Source organism: Nilaparvata lugens, chromosome X, assembly GCF_014356525.2.
Source record: "Nilaparvata lugens isolate BPH chromosome X, ASM1435652v1, whole genome shotgun sequence".
In the NCBI taxonomy this organism is placed as follows: domain Eukaryota; kingdom Metazoa; phylum Arthropoda; class Insecta; order Hemiptera; family Delphacidae; genus Nilaparvata; species Nilaparvata lugens.
In genome coordinates, this window is record NC_052518.1 from 24534534 (window position 1) to 24554725 (window position 20192).

Below are 20192 nucleotides of genomic sequence, written 5' to 3' on the forward strand. Positions count from 1 at the left end.
ATTTTACAGCCCTAGGGCCGTAAAAATTTTACCGGCCTGGTCAGAAAACAATCACTTTCGGCCTCCATATGACGCACGTAAACCAGCTCATTACATCCAAGTGGGGCGAAAAATATTTTATTTTTAATATTTCATTTTAGAGTGGGAATTTCATTCTTTCATTTCATTTCATTTTTATTTCACCACCTAGATCACAAGGAAGAGGGGCACGTCAAGGAAGAGAATGAAAGTCGCTACTTGTCAATAACACTCTTCACTGTAAACGTATAATTTGTTCATGCTTCTTAAATGTAATATTCTGTGGTCATTGTAAAATAGTACACATGCTATAAATTTATAAATTATAATATTTATATATTCGAATGTGTTACATAGTCAACAGCCAATGGGCTAAAATTTGATAGGTTACAGTCATGAATAATTTAGGTCTTAGAAAATCATATTGACATAAATGGTGAAGATAAATAAATCTTCAATGAAAAATATTGTTCTTCAGGTCTGAGGTGGTTTTTCTACACTTCCAAAGCACAATGCAGTGTAGGCTACAGTGAAGGAATGTGATTCCTTTTCTGTGTAATATAGGCTGAGCGCGATCTATAGTCGAAACTCCAAAGTTGGAAACTGTTTTATATCGATCCATGGTCTGGAGATCGGACTGGTTCGTTTGTTTTTCGCGCCACTAGATAGCAGCACATGTCTGGTGCGATAGTTTCCCTTCCTCACTCACTCATCTGCAATCATACGGTTGGTCTGTTACATCTATCTTGCGTGATGGATCTTGACATAAAAATTGAGCTTTTATGATGCTTATTACTATCGCACCGGCATTAGAACGATGACTTACCTTAAACCTCACTAATGAGATCGTTGATCCTACCTGTTGACAAGTACAATTTAAAATAATTAACGTTGTTTGGTCTCTGCAAATAAATTTGCTTATCGGACTACTTGAAAACAAGCTATAAAAAGAGAATAACAGAGAATCAAAGATGATTGTTTGAGAGGTAGTCTTGTTAAAAGTTTTTATGAAGCACACAAATGTTTATTATTATATTAGACACAATGAAGGCTCTGGCATTTGATTAGATCGGCGAAAGTGATTTCACTTTTCCAGGTGTTTTATTCAATGAATGTTTATATTTGACCCATTCTATGAAAGGGGACCTTAGGGTTAGAATAAATTTTGAAAATGCTTTTCCAATATTATTCAACAGAGGACAATCTGCTGAGAATTTCCATATTTTTCCATCTCTGTATCTCAAAAAATGACTTTTTCATGATTTTTCAAAGTATGCATATCAAAAAAGTGTTTTTTGAGAAATCGCATTCGAAAATTGCACTTTTTTACAGTGAGAATAAGGTGTTCAATAACATAACTACAAGCTACATTTGAAATATTTCATCTATTTGTGTGTAAATCTTGACAAACACTTACTTAGAAGTAAAAATTCAATTTTCAGTTGGATAATTTTATATAAATTAATGAAATAGGTAAATTTTTAGCCAATACAAATTAGCTGATAGGCTACTTGTAAGATTGCTTGAAATTCAATTTGGTAAATCACACAAGAATAACACCATTTTTCTTCATAAATCTAAACTAAATCTTACTTAAAAGTAAAAATCTAACTGAAAACTGAATTTATATAGAAATTACTTGAAAGTTTTTCTTCTAAATTCATTCTTATTACTGAAATCAAACTCACAATAGACGAAACATCTCATTCAGAACAGTGTAACATAACCTTAAATAGTGTACAAAAATTACAGAGCACTAAGAAATAAAAGGGACCTTCGGGTTAAATCTAACCCAAACGTCCCTTTTAGTCAAGTTGCAGTGTCTTGGAAATCTATAAAATACAATTATATAGAGCATAGAGAACGCAATACTGTTCTGTTCAACAAGTAGAGGAGAAATAAATGCATCATAATCAGCTGATAACTATAAATCGACACTTTCAACCAACATTCATATTTTCTGCTCTCCTGCGAAATTTACTGTTTGACCATAAGGTCCCTTTTCATAGAACGGGTCACATATACACAAATATGGTTTTGATTAGGCTATACTCAACTCATTAATCTGTAAGATTATCAATATACATTTCATACAGTATTTTTTTGTTGAATGTTTTATAGAAAATTGTTGAATGAAGTTCCTATACGAAGTCTTCGAAGGTGGACAAGTGAGGATAATATGGATAGGTGTGAATGATCATTATTCATTATAAGAGGAGAGAAGTTCAGGGTAAAACAGCATTTAGAGACATAGGCCTATACGATATTTGTATATAGACGAATAAAACAGATTAGATTAGATTATAGTTCTTCATTTATTTATGTTACACATAAATAAATTTATATACTATATTTACCTGCTTATACACTAATTCACATTAAATGACTACCGTATTGCTAATTATTCAACGAATTTTACAAAGTATGAGAAATTAATCAACGAGAATAAAGATTGAATGCAATTTGAATAACGATTGTATAATATTGTGATGTAACTTCATAAATCAGCGGTGTTTCAACACAGGGGTGCCCAGCCCCCCCAAGGCCAATGGCGCATGCCCCCCCCCCAATTCAAGTGTAATGCCCCCCCCCCCCTAATCCATGTGTAATAACCCCCCCCCCAAAGTACCCCAACTCCCAACTCTTTAGTTTTTAACATTAGTCAGTGTATGACAATAAAATTCACATCTAAAGGTTCTTACAGATATACGCGCCGCGAACATGAGCAATTCACTTTTAATCAGCTGATGCCAAGCTTTTTATATCTGTATTTTACCGTTTCTGTAAAAATACAGATATAATCAGCTGATTAAAAGTGAATTGCTCATGTTCGCGGCGCGTATATCTGTACGCACCTCTACATTCTAATCTTCCATAGGACATTATTTACCTTTGGTCTTGTGAGAAATTCTTTCTGTTTTCATAATATTGTAAAAATATATACCATCGTTTCTTATCTCTTTAAAATAGAAATAAAGTATCTTTTTGATATTATTTTTGAGACTAGCAGTGCACCCGTTCTTGTTCGGGAGGACTAGAAAGAACTTCATTACATCAGGAAAAACTACATGACACATATTTTAATAGGATATTAAAAGATAAGTAAGGGAGGCCTTGCTTTTTAAATGTTAAGGTTACTTATAAAAAGTTGAATAATAATATCATTGATAATTCTTTATTGCAAAAGAATATTGCATAGCAATCTTGGTAAACATTCATACAAATTTGGAACGATTTTATTCATACAATATATAATGTCGGCAAGTTGCATTGCATTGCATTAAAGAATCTGAAATCCTGATATTTGCAGATGATGTAAAACTTTACAGGTCAATAAAAAGCATTGATGATTGTGTCAGATTGCAGGACGATCTTGATCGAGTTAACCTTTGGTGTTGTCAGAACAGACTCAAGTTAAATGTATCTAAAACTAAATTCATGGTGTATACAAGGCAGATAAATTTTCAGCACCATTTATATACATTGGGAGGTGACAATCTTGAGTGTGTTAATAACATCCGAGATCTTGGAGTTATCATGGACCCAAGGCTTGATTTCAAGAGCCACATTAACTATACCCTAGGTAGTGCTAATAAATTACTGGGTTTTATATTTCGCAATACCAAACCATTCACTAATTGTGATGTTAGTTTAAGAATATTCAATGCACTAGTTCGCAGTAAACTTGAATATGCTGCAGTAGTTTGGGGGCCTTATAATGTGACAGACATTCATGAAATTGAAAAAATTCAAAATAGAATTCTGAGACATTTATACATAAAAAAATTTGATTGCTTTTGTCCCTTTAATTTTCCAACTAGTGAGTTAAGATCGATATTTAAAGTGCACTCTCTAGAATTACGCAGATCTGTAAATGCTCTATTGCTATTATTCAACATTTTAAATCATAAAGTTCATATTCCATCAGTCATAAATTTATTGAATTTCAATGTACCTTATGCTAGACCTAGAAAAAATATATTGTTCAACATCCCTTTTGTGATAACTACTTATCACTATAATTCATTTCTTATTAAAAGTCTAAGATTATATAATACTTTGAATGAACATATAGATCCGTTTTCGAACTCATTTAATGTCTTTAAGAAAAATTGTGAAATGAATTTATCTTGTAGCTCGTTTGAGTCATGAAATGTTATGAGCTCTGGCTGAAACTCTTTTTGTTTTCTTCATCTTTATTATTAATTTTTATTATTATTTCAATTTTTGATTTACTTTTTATCTTATTCTCTTCTTTATTTTTTTCCATAATATTTTTCATCTTTTAAGTTTTTATTATTATGTAGTATGGTTATCTATTAATTGTGTAAAAAAGGCTCTTAATGGTATTGTCTGTGAGTCTTTATATGTATATGTATATCAATAAATAAATAAATAAATAAAGTTTAGGTATTCTAAATCCTATACAATCAAACGAGCAATTTCTGTTTAGATGTTTTGATGTTTAAATTTTTAGATGTTTATATGTTTGTATTTCACCGGATCTCGAAAACGGCTCTAACGATTCTCACGAAATTCAGAACATAGTAGGTTTATAATATGAAAATTCGATTACCCTAGGTCTCATCCCTGGGGAAACTCGCTGAAGGACATTAAAAGAATTTATTCATCCTTGGAAAAACAGCTGATAATTTCGGCATCTGTTGATGATGGAAGTGAGTGAGCGAGTGCATGTGTGTGGGACTGAGACAAAATTATGACTCAGCTGTTGAACTTTTGTACATAATTCAATCAGGTACTTAGTGACAGTTGTACAAAAGCCGGTTAAATTTTAATCCTGATTAATTCCAGTAGAACCAATCAGATAAGCTATCTTTTTGAGATGGTCTTCTGTTATTTGGTTCACGTGAAATGAATCAGGATTAAAATTTAACATGCTTTTGTGACAGAAATGTTTGCATTCCTCTGCGAATTAATCTCAATCGACTGTGATTAGATAGAACCTTTCTGTATGAACTATGAATATTTAGTATAATTTCTTCTTTCGTAATAATTTTTATATGCATTTGTATGTACTCTAGAGCGGAGCTCGGTGCCCCGATATTTATCATGAATTGGAATAGGTTGTCACTGATGTTGTGTTGCTGGGTTGCTGGTAGTATTTACTTTTTAACATTACAGGAGTAAATAACACAAGTCGAACAAAATGTATCTTTAAATGGTTTGGTTTTTGGAATAAAGATATCATCTGAACAAGTACATTTTGTAAATTCTATCTATTAATACCAAATATCGGGGCACCGAGCTTTGCTCGTTATTTATTCATTGATAAACAGATTTTTTTCATTGATAATCATTTCTTTAAAATGATTGGGGAAGTACTAACAGGCACAGCCCAAAACTGTTACTTACCCAAATTTTGATTTATTCACTACGAAAAATATATTTCGTCTGTGATTTATTCACAGAAGAAATCATCATCTCTTTTTCCAAGGATGAATTATCCTTTCCATGTCCTTCAGGGAGTTTTCTCAGGGATGAGACCTAGTGCAATCGAATTTTGATATCATAAACCTACTATATTCCGAATTTCGTGAAAATCGTTAGAGCCGTTTCCGAGATCTGTTGAACATAAATAACCATATAACGAGATAGCCAGATAAAAAATAGAAAAATATAAAGAGATATACAGAAATTGCTCGCTTAATATAACAGGATAACAACTTATAGTCCAGTCAAATGATCGTTTTTCAGGAAACAGCCCCGAAAGAATTTTTTTCGATGGTTCTATCTGTATTTTGGGGCGCTCAATTCTAATCTGAAATTTTCTGACACGCCAGAGGGCGACTTCACCCCCAAAATTTTGGACTTTTTTTAAGTTTTCCATTAAATCTCGAGAACCTTGAATTTATCGAGTAAAAGCATTCTCTTATAATATTAAAGATAATAAAATTTCCAATGAATTGACTGGTCGCGCAGGACTACTCTTTGGATTTTTTATCTGAAGTGTTCCACAAGATACACAACTAACTTTGAATGTGCGAGAAATTTGTGATATTTCCCCCATTTTCACAGTCTCGCATATGCAACGTTGCGTATCTTGTGGAACCCTTCAGATAAAAAATCCAAAAATTAGTCGAGGTTGTGATGAATATTCTCCTCTTTTCACTCCCATGAATTATACTTCTGTTTTCAATACCGTTGAAAAGTTACAGCCAATTGAATGATGATCTTTATTTTCTCATTTTTCTTGCGATTTTACTGTTATTAAAGAGTCTCTAAAATGAGTACAATACATGATAGAAACTTGCAATTGGTCTTAAATGAGAGAAAATTCCATGCTCTATAAGCTGAGTTGCCCTAAATTGATCTTGCATTACTGTTTAAATCGAAAAACTGTCGAGACTGTGAAAATGAGAAAAATATTGCATATTTCTTGCAACAGCAAGGAAACTCAAACACAGGACCATTAAAAATTAAAATGAAACAAAGGAGATCAGAATAATAGTTAATGATGAAGTTATAATTTATTTTTGTCAAAGATTTACCTTCAAACTCATAGGCTTAAAATTACTAAAATTCCTGCATACAAAACATTATCAATTGTGCTTATGCTTTATATTGAGTTACACTTAGCAAAATATAACATTGTAAAGGTGGGAAAAATTAACTACATTAGGATATCTCTATTTAATACCTTGATTTTTTAATCATAATTCAAAATGTTGACATAAAATATACAAAAAATCATGCCCCCCCCCAAAAATGTTGATGGCGCAAATTGCGCCATGCCCCCCCCCTTGTGGGCACCCCTGTTCAACAAATAATTGTCGATTATCTGAAAAGGATATAAAATAATTACTCTTCCCATCAACACACGACCGCGATGTGGTAGAGACAAATAGAGAGAAAAAATTGGTAGCTCAATTATAGTTGAGTGCAAAGATTTTGCTAGACCATTAAGTAAATTATTCTCATCTTTCGAATCATTCACTTATGAATTGTCAAAATGACAAATACATTTGCTATGAATTGTAATGTATTCATTTTACAATTTGCTCCAAGATATGCAACAAAATCATGGAGTGAATGTGTTGAAAAACCTGAATGAAACGTTCAACAATGGTGATGGTTTGTGATTTTTTCAACTGACTTATGACGGGATATTAACGACGGACTTATAACAATGAATGATTACCATCACCAATATTGAAATTAGTCATCAATAACTAGAGTTGTAAATTTTGAATAGGCTGATTGGAAAGAATTGAAGTTTTGGAAATGTCAGTCAATTTGTGCTTTCAGACTCGCTGTGAATTGAGAGATAGATTGAATGTAGAATGGATTGAAGAATTAGTGAATTATTCAATAGAATTTGAAGTGAAAACTATATTTGAAAATACCAGTTTTATTCAATAATATTGGTTATAATATTTCACTTGATTGTTAGGAGATTATTTATAAAGTGAGTTCATGCTGATTCCGTTCTCATCAGGTTTTCACTCTTCATATAGACATTTATATTAATTCACCTTGTCCTTTGAAAACATTTTGTAGAAAAATTAAACGAGTAGGCTACGTTATTGAAGAATATTATATATGAATATCAATGTGATTTCTGATAGTTGAATAGATGTTGAAGATAGAAGCCTATCTTATTGTGTAGGTGATGTAGCTCTCAACTACTAGTCACTTCTAACTATAAATCAACTCACCTCCCCTCCAGTTCAGTTACTCAACTCAGCTTGTATTGGATAAATCTTCCATTGTCATCAGCCTGTAAAGCAAAGAAAATATCAGCTTTATTATTTCTTCTGTTTTAATGACACGAATAACCTTTCTATACTATCATTATTGTACTTTGCTAGCGCATGAATTTTTCTCACAGAGATAATTCCACGGAGGACGCCAACTGTAGAAAGAGATTTTTTTAGATTTTTTGTCTCCATTGAGTTTCCGCATCTGTGAATGACGCAGAATTCGATTGTTAGATGTTTTCATCGGTATCCTTGCATAGAAGTATCAATATTCCTATGAGAATCGTAGCCTGGGAAATCACGTGCTATTTGCATTACCTACTACAATTCAATAGGAACGTCATTCAGTCATTCAGTCATTCAGTCATTCAGCTAGGCTCAGGTCAACACAATCACATTGCAAGAGAATCCAACTAATAAGAATTTGTTTCTTATCTAGGAATCATAAGAGGTTGTATCTATATCTGTAAATTGTATATTTGTAGGAATTATGTTTTCTCACATATCACCTGAGTTTGTAAGTACACGATCAAAATTCCACCGAATAGAAGTGATCGGAATATCTCCTAGCTTTTATGAGTCAAATAGTGTCAAAAAGTGTTGTTGAATTTTATGGAATATTTTTGAGAGATCCAATATTGAACAAAATTTTGAGAATTTCATAGAAAATTAACAAGACATTTGAAGTAATAAATCTGATTTTGAGGTTTCGCTTGACATTTTATCTTCTGTTGAATATTTTGCATTCCATCTAGTAAATACAGAGAAGCCAATAATCAAATATTCGTAATCAAATTATTGAATAGTGATGTTCAAATTCCTAAGAGATTCAAACATTGAATAGAAAGACTATTTCGAAATTGAAGTTAAGTTTTGACTTATTGTTGAATGACTTTCTTGATATAAGATTAGACAGATTGGACTTGTAAAATAACTGCTGGTGTTTTCAGGTGTTTATGTGTTGGAGGAGTAGTAGTGAAAGTGATGTGGTTAAAATTCACATTTGATCAAATAATGTTCACAATAACTAATTTCACCAACAATTAAACAACGAGAAAAATCTTCACTTTTAAACCTTAGTAAACGTAACACAATTGAAGTTATCAAGTACCCTTATATCTATCACAAGGCATGAAAGTAGCCCTAAGAACAAAAGTGAGTACCTAGTAAACGGCTATAGTTCACATTTTGTTATCAAAGTTCAATAATTTCAATATTATTCTAATATCCGGATGAGGTGCATTTTTGTTTGTGCGCAAACTTCCGCAGTCGACGACGACAAGCATTGTTGACATTTATATTGTCCAAATTCCAAGTGTGCTAAAACAGCTGATAAAATAAGTCTTCATTATTTGTATTTATTATTCAAGAATCAAAACATTTCTAATAATATCAATATATTGCCATTTGAAAACATAAAAGTATAAATTCAACCTCCTTCATTAGAATATAATTGAAAATCATCTTTTAGGTTATATAGACGAATTGAAATCTACCCAATCTGAGATCCTCACCCTGTCATGGTCGACGACGGCATTTACGCAGAAACGAAAACCCAGCGTTATCCATTTTGATATTATAATACCCATATTGTGATAGAGGAGGTGAACTTTCACCCCAAACAATTTTTTTTCAAATTAAAATTTTATTGGATAAAAAAGAAAAACACTTTACATATTTAATAATACAATACAAGAAATAGCATTCCTCATCAAGTTTCGTCACTCAATATTTATTCTTCAAATTCATTATCAATGAAAATTTTATTGATTGAAGCAATCACATCAATTCGCAAATGTCTATCTCTACCACAGAATTTTCATTTCCACTACAAAGACTATCCATATAGATTTAGGATGAGAATATTCTCAGGTTTAGTATGTTCTACTTCTCCTATTTCATGTATGAATGAATAAATTAGAGCATAAGCCCGGTTTCTCAATTGTGAATGTTGAAAGTAATGTTACAGATCCACAAACAGCTACAAGAAACGATTTTCGAGGTATGGTGCACTAATTACGAATAACAACTGCTGTTGGAATACTTCAATTTTGAAAATGTAATGTTTGTATATAAAAGGAGAGAAAGGCACAAATGTCTGGTACAATTGTAGTGGAATGCTGCACATAAAATCAAGAACAATGCAAAAATTTACTCAACCATATGCAAAAATGTGCAAGTACACTTTATCTCCAATTCGATGTTACGTTTGTAACTGTTTACTTGGGTTGTGAAAGCTGCTTCATCAAATGATTAGAACAAATACTCACTTTCAAATGAGAACAGCCATAATAGAAGAGGTTTTTGTGAGGTGAATTTATTTGCAATGAAAATCAGACTTTCATCCACATACTGTATAATTTATAAAAGGCCAATCAGCATAATTTCGTCGTGATTTCAGAAGAATGTAGCTTGAAACAAGAGTTTATTTAATCTAAATGAAAGTTAAGATTATAGGGAAACTTTACATAATAGGCTATGCCAGAAAGTTGTCTGGCGTCGCCAGAAAGTTGATTCATATCACACCTCTATGAACTCCAGAGCTTAGAGAAATTTTAACTTCCTTGCAATTAATAATTAAATCTGCATTATTCAGGGTTGGATTATTGTTCATCCATCCAATCCACGTGGTTAACATAAATTCACATGTGAACAAGTTATTTTCAGCTTAATGAGCTCCTCATTAGGATTGATAGACTTACAAAATATAGTTATTATTATTTGATGAATTAAATCTTAAAGAATATATATTTTTCAAATTTAAGCATCGAACCAACCAGACAAGAATGAAAACTGGAAGCACAAATCATGTGGTACTGATCGGAATTGAACGAGAATGAGTGACATTGAAGCACACCCTTGAGTTGAAGTAACATGTAGTCACGTATTCATTGTTTTGAACAAGCAAATTACGCTAGCGGATGAGAACTCACTACTCTCCTACTCTCGTGCTCGGAAGGTGCTTCAGTATGGCAGGGGAATGAAGCTGGAAGTAGGGGTTGATTTGAATGGGCAACTAATGAAGAGGTCGTCAGTGCACTTTGCCTCTTTCTGAGGGAGAAGACGGAGAAGGGTGAAGCTGGAGAGAGATTCAGTAGAAGGGAGATTGGGGGAAATGGATATGATATCAATTTTATAGCTATCATGTTGCTAGGTCTCAAAAGCTGGAGGGATGAGAATAAAAAAATGTTGTTGAATACGTAACATTAATCTTCGCAACACACATAATGATGCATGCAGTGTGAACAATTGAAATTATCTACAAAATAAATATTCGTGATAAAGTTAAACGACGTTTTCAGTCATAGAATTTGTTTCATACTTCATACATGATTATCATAATATATTTTAATGAATCCGTCACCATTTCAATCTACAATTTCAATTTCTATCGGTAATAATGAAATTATTAAATGTTTTAATAATGTTGTTCTAAATGTTTGTTAGCTGTCACTCTGAAATTTATAGAACATCTCAGACTAGTTCCAAAATGGTTTAATCAAAACAAAGGGAAAATATTGTCCCCTAATACAGCGATTTTTTTTCACCATTGGAAAAGCACTTTAAAAGGATGAAGCAATAAAACTGTATTCCAATATTGTTCTTCCGGCTTTGTGGTGAGAAGGGGGGGATTTCCTTCATTACTCCAATTACAACGGTTATTGTTTAGTTTTTACAGCTCTAAATTTTTGTCAGTCTCACATACTTGAATTATCATTTACATATCTCATCAATCAATCTTCACATATTTCTCCAATAGTATAGATTTCTTTGATTTTTTCAAGTTTTTCTTCAGGGCTATCACAAGTCATGATGGTGCAACATGTCCTCTCAGCCCTCACCAAACATCGAGAAGCTACTGTAAGTCAGGCATCTCTGTTTCTCTTGTTTGATTCCACGTCAGAGAAAGTAGAAGGTCAGAGACAGTAATCAGAAGCCTCCTCTATAATCAATGCGTTATCCAAGGTTTCCACATCAAGGCTGTGCCGGGTGTGCACAAAGTAATAATAATGCTACAGACATCTCGGAATGCCAGTAATTTTAGATAATCAGGAAAAATGCAATTCTTAATGAATATTCCTCGTTCACAATTGAAATCCTGTTGCGGATGTTGGAGTTCGATCATAATGAGCAGATAAAAACAAGCTCTTCGAATTTTATTCTGCCGGGATATTGATTTTTGAAGGTAATTGGCGTTATGTTTGTTTGGAATTGGAACTATATCATCGGCAACTGCTAGATAATATAATTATATGGCCCCACCAAAGTCTATTGTCAATGTATTTTTTTGTTCCCAGATCAGAACATCTTTGAAAAGAGAGTCCCTTCAGTAATAACTCTATACTGACAGATACTCCCCAGATATGATGGGCCTAATATGGAGTTCAATCAATCAATATTCAACATGTTGGTTATTCCCTTCAATAACCCCTCCCAAGTTATATTGTATTACATTTCCCATTGATAAAATCCCCTATTGAAGTTTCAAAAGTTTAATAGTTATGATTGATTTCGATTAAAAATATTATAGTGCGTTTATTACTCAGAACTCAACCGATTGATTCTGATTTCAGAATCAAATGTCTAGACAGACGCATAATGGTCAGACATTGTGTGAGAACTCCCCAGCAGTCAGCTGGATGATTTGTCACTGCATTTTTCTTCTTATGCAATATTTTTCTCCTCTAACATTCTCAAAAAGGATGAAGGAGTGAGTCAATCTGTATAATGTTTCAATGTTGAAAGTTTATGGAAGTAATTGTCGAACAAACATACAAACGGACGAATCGAGGCTTCAGTCATCAGTTGGAACTCACTTTGTTCGATCAATCAGATCCAGATTCACATCCAAGTTACTTTTTTGGAGCCTGTTACTTACCACTATTATAGATCTAAATCAGATTTTCAGTGGAGATAGGGGTGAAATGCACAGATGGCCTACCCCATTGTTGTTGTAGTGGCACTCCGAGCAAGTAGCAACTTTTGTTTCAAGCCAGTGATGGAAGAAAAGGCCTGTCGTCAGACAGTTGCGTTGACTGACGCCAATCGCAACAGATGCGGTCTTGTGGGTCTTGTGTAGTGTGCAAAAGAAAGAAAAGTAGAAAAGCTCGATCGGTAGGAAATCTACTACTTGCTCACAATGCTGCGCTCTACTTGCCTAATATGGAGAGCACTGCTCATAAAGGGGAGCCACCCCGGTTACCCGCAGTCCTTCATCTCTGTGTTCCACTTCATGTTTCCTATTTCTCAATTACTATTTTGTTCAACCACATCTCCTATCTCTTTAGTCCTTACCTCTCTTTCCGCCCATTCTTCGCTCTTTGTCATTTAGGAAAATCTTGTGTTCTCGTCTTCAATACTAACGTAATATTGATTGACTGATTTTATTTGACAACATTGTATTCAGCTGGGATGAATGGAATCCGATTCCATGTGATTCTTCCGGTTGATAACTTGTCATTCACTTGTCATCAAGTTGAATCAAGTTAAAACTTATTATTTTCAACTGACCTCTTAATTTCCCAACAGTTTTTTTATTTTATTACCATAATCAATGAGTTGATTTTGCCTCATCTCTATATTTTTGTATCCATATATGGAATTGTGAATAAGGGTTGAGTATTATCTTCAATATAACTGGTAGTTCGGAGAACAGTAGAATTCGCTACACTCACTAACTTCACTACTCACATACACCCGCCTATTCACACACAAACACATATACAAATTGAATTTAGAGTATGATGATACATGCAATAGGATCGGTGGAGAACGCTAAGAAATAAAAGTTTTTTTTTCACTTTTGAGCTAGGATGCACGGTTGAAGAGATAAAAATCTAAAACTTGAAATGTGAGACTGGAAAAAAATGATCGAAATATAAAAAATTCAAAATTTCTATCATTTGATGTATGAAATAAGACCGCCTTGGAGCGCTGGAGAATAAAAGTCTCTTATACTTTTGAGCTAGGATGCGCGGTTGAAGAGATAAAATATCTGAAACTTGAAATTTGGAACTAAAAAAATTATCAATTTCTAATTTAAAAGAAATTTTGAAAGTTTTATATATTAAATGAGACCACCTTGAAGCGCTGAAGAATAAAGGCCATCTACACTTTCGAGCTCGGAAGCACGGTTGAAAAGATAAAAAATCTGAAACTTGGATTGGGACTTGAAAAAAATTCAAATTCAAACATTTTGAACATGAAATAATACCGATTTGAAGCGCTGAGAAGAATGAGCCCAATTTCAACCTGATCCTATAAAGTATTGAAAAGTTGGTTTGATTTTTAGGGTAACATTTCCAAATAAAGTGCCGCCATCTTGAAACAGGGATGCATTTTGAAATTTTAAATAAATGGGTCTCTGCGCCTTGTTTCAACCTACTCGTATACCAAATTTTATGCAAATCGGACCATTACTGCGACTGTAACTGCGGTACAAACAAACAGACAAACACCGATTGACTTGAAACAAAGAATTCGCTTCGCTCATTCAATAAAGGAAAGAATTGACTTATACACGTACAGAATAGGAAATTCACGAATGACGCATTATCACATCTGAACTACTGGACTGATTTACTTGAAATTTTGCATATTCATTTATTGAGGATGGTTAATTGGTTATAGGCCTATTTTGAATTCTTCAAGATTTCAGTAGTTCAAGTTTTCACTTGAAAACTAGTGCTAGTATATGTTAAATGAGAGAGAACAAGCTGTGTCCTAACTTTGTCATTCCAGATATGAAAGACTCCAGTCCATTCATATTTCTTCTCTATCACCTGATTCAATCTTTCTTCTATTTTTTTCTCTTTACTCGTACAATTATTCCGTATCATATTGGAAAGTATTTTATTTTTATTATTTTTCAACTCAAGTTGATTGAGAATCATAATACTGTTGTAAATTGGGTTTTTGTAATTAAAACTCTATTCATTAAAAGTTTACATTCATGAACAAAATGAAAATAAAATACTTCATCATCTTTGAACATCTCTCATAAAACTGCAACTAGTTATTCACTTGTAAACGTTCGTGGCTGAAACAGTGACCTTGGCAACCGTGCTCACATGATAAGTATCCATGTAGGGCTAGCCTACATCAGTATTCCCCCCTTAGGGATGTTGGTCCCCAACATACAGATTTTCTTGATAAGATGGTAGACGATTAATGTGTACAACTTTTGGTTTGGTCTCCCTTCAGTTTTCTTAATCCTGTACACAATTAACCTCTTCACAATGTAGTACAGGTCTTTCCTTGCTCTTTCTAATTTTGAGCAAACATTTTTTTAAATTGCAAAATTCAATTCTTGGCCAAATAACAAATAATTTGGATTCTCCTGATTTCCAATGAATCTTGAACAATTAGGTATAGCAGCATTTGATCCTCAACCTTGTGGGCTTCATCGCGTCCCCATCAACGATGTCTCAAACCTCTAAATCGAACAATACTCTGCTCAGTCATATCTCAGGACAGACACAATTCCTCCCCGCCAGACAGCCATGCTTCTGCAGTTCCGGACAGCCGTGCTTCCTCTCACCCTAATCCTAATGCATGTCGTAACCTGCACACCCTAGGCAGTTACCTGTGCCCACACCCTATGTGTGACAAGTCATAAATTCCCAGTTTGTCTATTTGATTGAAATCATTCTCCATTAATCAGATAAAGAAATTCAAATTGATAAAATCTTGTTTTAAAAGTCATAAAATTTTCAAATCAGTCAGACCAGGTTACAAGAATATTGACTCCAATTGCCTGAATCTCTTGTAAGCCTCTTTCCACGTGATCAGACTCCCCTGTGAGTAAATCACTATAACTTGTGGCACACTAACAATGTTATACAGTACATATATCTCAGAGCCAACCTAATAGGCTGGTCAAAGTCTAGAGCAAACCAATGGTCATGATTCTTCTTCTAAAAGTCATCAACACTGAAATAAATAATCCCAAACGTTTTTAAAACTTTCCTCGATTTCCTGTTGCAAATTGTGTTCCATATTAGATACTAATTTTAGCATACCTTATTTTTTCATCGAATTTACCATCTCGTTGAGTGCTTCCATCTCCCTTTTTGATCTTGCTCTTGTTTTCACGTGAAACTTTTTTTGTGTAACAAACTTTTAGCACAATTATTTTTTATGATTAAATCTCACTTCTGACACGAATGTTGTAAATTGTGTTTTTGTAATTAACACTTTATTCATCAAAAGTTTACATTTATGAACAAGATAAAAATAAAATAAATCATCATCTTTGAACATCTCTCATGAAACTCTAACTAGTTATTTACTTGTAAACGTTCGTGGCTAAAACAGTCACCTTGGCAACCGTGCTAACATGATAACATGATAACATGATGTAGGGCTAGCCTACATCAATACGGTATGCAAGAATACTGGGTTTCACTGAGGAAATACACGAATAATATTCATATTAATATTCTCGAATTTGAAAATATTAATAATTGTTACAGACTTTCAGTTTACATATGATATATCTTGGAATTTTCATAAGTTTCTTGAATTCGTAAAGGAGACTGCCGCACTTCCTCTGAATTGTAGAGATATATTCTAGTTATTGCTATATAATTCACTCTTTCTATATTATTCAGACAAGATATTATTCTAGGTTATTGTGATTCATTCGACGTTGAAAATAATATGGTAAATCATAGAAGGGTAAAAGGATTGTGGAAAATTTATTGTAAGGGTTGTAAACAGCTTGAAAGATGTAAAGTTTGAATATTAATTCTGTGTTCTGTGGCTAGAAGACTTTTATCATTTCCAGATGGTTTCATCACTTCTGAAGGATAATAATCAACGGATTAGAATTGATGAGAACTTATAATGAATCGTAGAATTTCCATTCATGGCAAGCGAACAATTTAAATACTTCTAATCAAATAAAATGACAAAAATTCTCATATCATCTTCATGTGCAACGGTGGAAAGTTTTGTCTCTTGGTAATGAAATTAAATCGAGAACTTCAAATCAATTCTCTTTAACTTTAATCAATTTCTTTTTAACACATCAGTAGCTTCCATGAGACAAAATTCATTTGAATTTGAATTGAGTGATATTTACAGCTAGGGAAATCGAAAATTTCAAATTTTAAATTCAAATATCTTTAGTGGAGCTGCTTGACGGAGAAATTAATAGATTAAATGAATTCAGCAGATGAGGCCTGTGAGATGTGATAGAAGAGTGCGAAAAACGAAAAACTCATTCAAGCAGATGAATTTAATTTTGCATTAGAAATTATCAATGCTTTTTTCGATTAGGTATCTATTCCAAACTGGCATTGTTGACTTGAATCATAAACCATTGAAACTTGACATTGTTCAATTCAATTATTGAAAAATCAGCATTGTCCAACTCAAAAGAGAATTTCTCAAGAGATCAATATGATCAGGAATTGTTAATTGATGCTTTTTTTGAATTGGAACGCATTTCTATTCACACCAGACCTGTAAAGACGACCCAGCTATATTTATTTCTGTTGTATTTTTGGGTATTGTAGTGAACAATGGCAAATGGTGTACGAATGAGTCACATTAAACCGGCCGAACAAAGTCAAGTCACTAAAACCGAAACGGGCAGTTTGCATTTTTACAAATGCTTTTATTTATTGAAGAGTGCGATCAAAAAAGAACTTACCAACACCAGCTTTGTGTTATTGAGTCGTAGCCTACTATTATTGCACTCAACTAGCCTATTGTCTTGGTCGAAGTATTATGATCGTTGTTATAAATTCATAGTTAATAACCCGGTAAACCTCCACTGACGATATAGCTCCATTTATTATTGAGTAAAACGACTAAAATATAATTATTGACCAGGAAGCCCCATAAAAGCTTAATAAACTGAATAGAGGAGTAGGTGGTGCTTTCTTTTGAAGTGGACCGGAAATTGTATGTATATATGTTTAGATATAAATAAATGTCATATATTTGTCGTTAATACTATGAATCAATCGTCAAATTATAGTTATGAAAGAATTGGAAATGTGATATCTGGATATAATACATTATTTTATCATCATTTTCACAGCTGATTTATAAACTTGCTGAGCCTTTTATTGCCTAATAGTGCAAGTAAATTCATATTAGCTTGTCAATCACTCAAATTTCATACAACCTTTTCAAAAACGAGAATAGTAAGTGTTAGACATCTAATGAAATTTTCTCTCTCATATTACACATACCAGATAATGTTACACATCAATTCTATGTCGTCGAAGTCTCAAATATCCAACAAATAATAGAGAAAATTGATTTTTCAGGGTTAAAACAAAAGTACTAAGTAGTTCCATACATAATTCTACCGTAAATTAATGAGGATTTTTTTCGGAAATTTGTTCTTATATGGTTCCCGCTTACTTTTTTCAATTATCATAAGTCCTCAATAAGAACATTGTGAAAAATCAAATAAAATTATTTCCCTCGCCACTTTCAGTAAAATAGGCATGTCGAAGATTATGTTACGCATCAAAAGGATGAATTATGAATGGTATATATTTTCATGGCTTGTGCTTACATGTGATGCTTTGAGTATCTTTTTAATAATTGTGAAGAAACAATCACACTAAAACTCATTCGAATTTCTCTGTTATCAGCTCTATTCTTCTCTATACATCTGCCATTATTTATCTTACCCAATATCGTAATATAATTCAATTGTGAAAAGTTATTTATTTTATGAAATAGTAGGTTATTTCTTCTTCAAATGGTGAGATTTGTTGGAGAGAGTCAGAACTGATAAATTTCATCCAACTCCATGATTTCTACTGGTTTTTTTAATGTATTTTCAACATAATTTACATATAAAACGCTGGAATCCAATCAAACCAGGCTGGAACCTGGATTTCTGATTCGTTGAGCCGATAGCCTATCACTGGTTGAATGTTGAGGACAGCTCTTTGCTAGATGTTGCTTTCAATTTATATGTAAATTAAAATTAACATAAGAGCCTGTACTAGGGTAAGTCTCATGTAATCTACACCGTTCCTCAAATATGGGGAATGATGTTTGGAAAAACTGTGGAGACGGAAGTAGCCGGTGGTGATGATGAGGGGTGGAGAAGGAGAAGTTGGAAGAGGAGGAAGAGGTTGGGAAAGAAGAGGAGGAGGCGTTGGAAAAGGAGGCTGAATAGGAGAAGGAGTGGGAGGAGGAGGTAGAGGGAGCTAGTGAAAGAAGAACAGGGAAAAGTTTAAAAAGGATAAAACAATGAATAAAAGGGAATACTTCCTGAGAATAATAGTCCAATAGTAATAAAATAAGAGGGGAGGAATCGAAAGAATAGAAAAATCAACACAAGAAGGACGCATAGTGAAATATCAAAAAGAACAATGGTTGTTTTTTCAATTGATTATTATTAATAAGAGTGTTTAAAAAAGAAACTTGAGCAGAAATGAACATCAGAAGGAGCAGAATGAGGAGAGAGGGGGAAATTGGGATAATAAAATAAAAGCAAAACAGAGAGCAAGATGAGAATGAAGAGAAAAAAAATTAGAGACAAGGAAATAAGAACAAATTGATGGAATGAGTATATCAAGAAGCAGAAAGAATCAAGAAAATCAGGATGGGGAAAATATAGAAAGACGAAAAGAGAAAGATCCGATAAGATGAAGCAGAAAAAGGAAGACGAGAAACATGAAGGAGGAGGAGAAAGGAAGTGTAAAAAAGAAAATGAAGGAGGAAGTAAAGAAAAACCATACCATATTATGAAGTAAGGGATTTGAATTAACATTATACGGGATAGAAAATACATGTTTGATGCATTATCACTTCTGAACAACTTTTTTCGCCATAAAATTACTATCAAGTAGACAAAATGGAGTGAAGTATAAATAAATCCATAAACATATCATTTCTCAATAATAACTAACTCAATATAACTCAAAATATGGAATAATAATAATGTAGGCCTACAACTTTGAAAAAATGTCGAATGTAAATACAAGTATGGTCCATTAATTGTGGCTCAACTAGCATAAGATAAAACTTGTGCGCTAGCCGATAGTATTATTTTATTGTTATAAAAAGCAGAATATCCACATAAAGTACAGAAGAATTGAATAGAGATTCTAAGTGTGAGTTTATGTGGAATATAAACTTGAGAGTTTTTCCCATATTGTTAAAAATAAGAATGCAAAGTAGATAACAATGTGATAGTCAGAAATGGCTGGTACAAAGAAATATGTATTATAAGTATTTCATATTCCCAAATCAAAATAAAAAGATTTTCTTTAATCCATTTATAATTTTGGTTGTCTCTGTTTCCGGTGATTTTGTTGTTGATGAAATCGTTAGGTGATTTGTTTGTAAGGAGATTACTGTAATTCAAATTCAAATTCAAATTTATTTCTCAAAAAACATACACAATTATAATAATTTAATATTATAACATCTAAAAATAATACAAGAAAAATACTATTAAATATATAAAATGATCCC

The 20192-nt window shown here is 32.8% G+C and overlaps 1 long non-coding RNA gene across 1 annotated transcript in view; it reads right to left on the bottom strand.

The window, feature by feature from the left end:
* Positions 1 to 249: 249 nt before the first annotated feature.
* LOC120354922 overlaps positions 250 to 20192 on the bottom strand; it is a 45186-nt gene continuing 25243 nt past the window's right edge. Inside the window, exons 2-3 of the long non-coding RNA XR_005573304.1 lie at positions 7695 to 7756; positions 250 to 731 (exon numbers count right to left, since the gene is read on the bottom strand). This is a non-coding gene — a long non-coding RNA (uncharacterized LOC120354922). The remainder of the gene's footprint in view (positions 732 to 7694; positions 7757 to 20192) is intronic.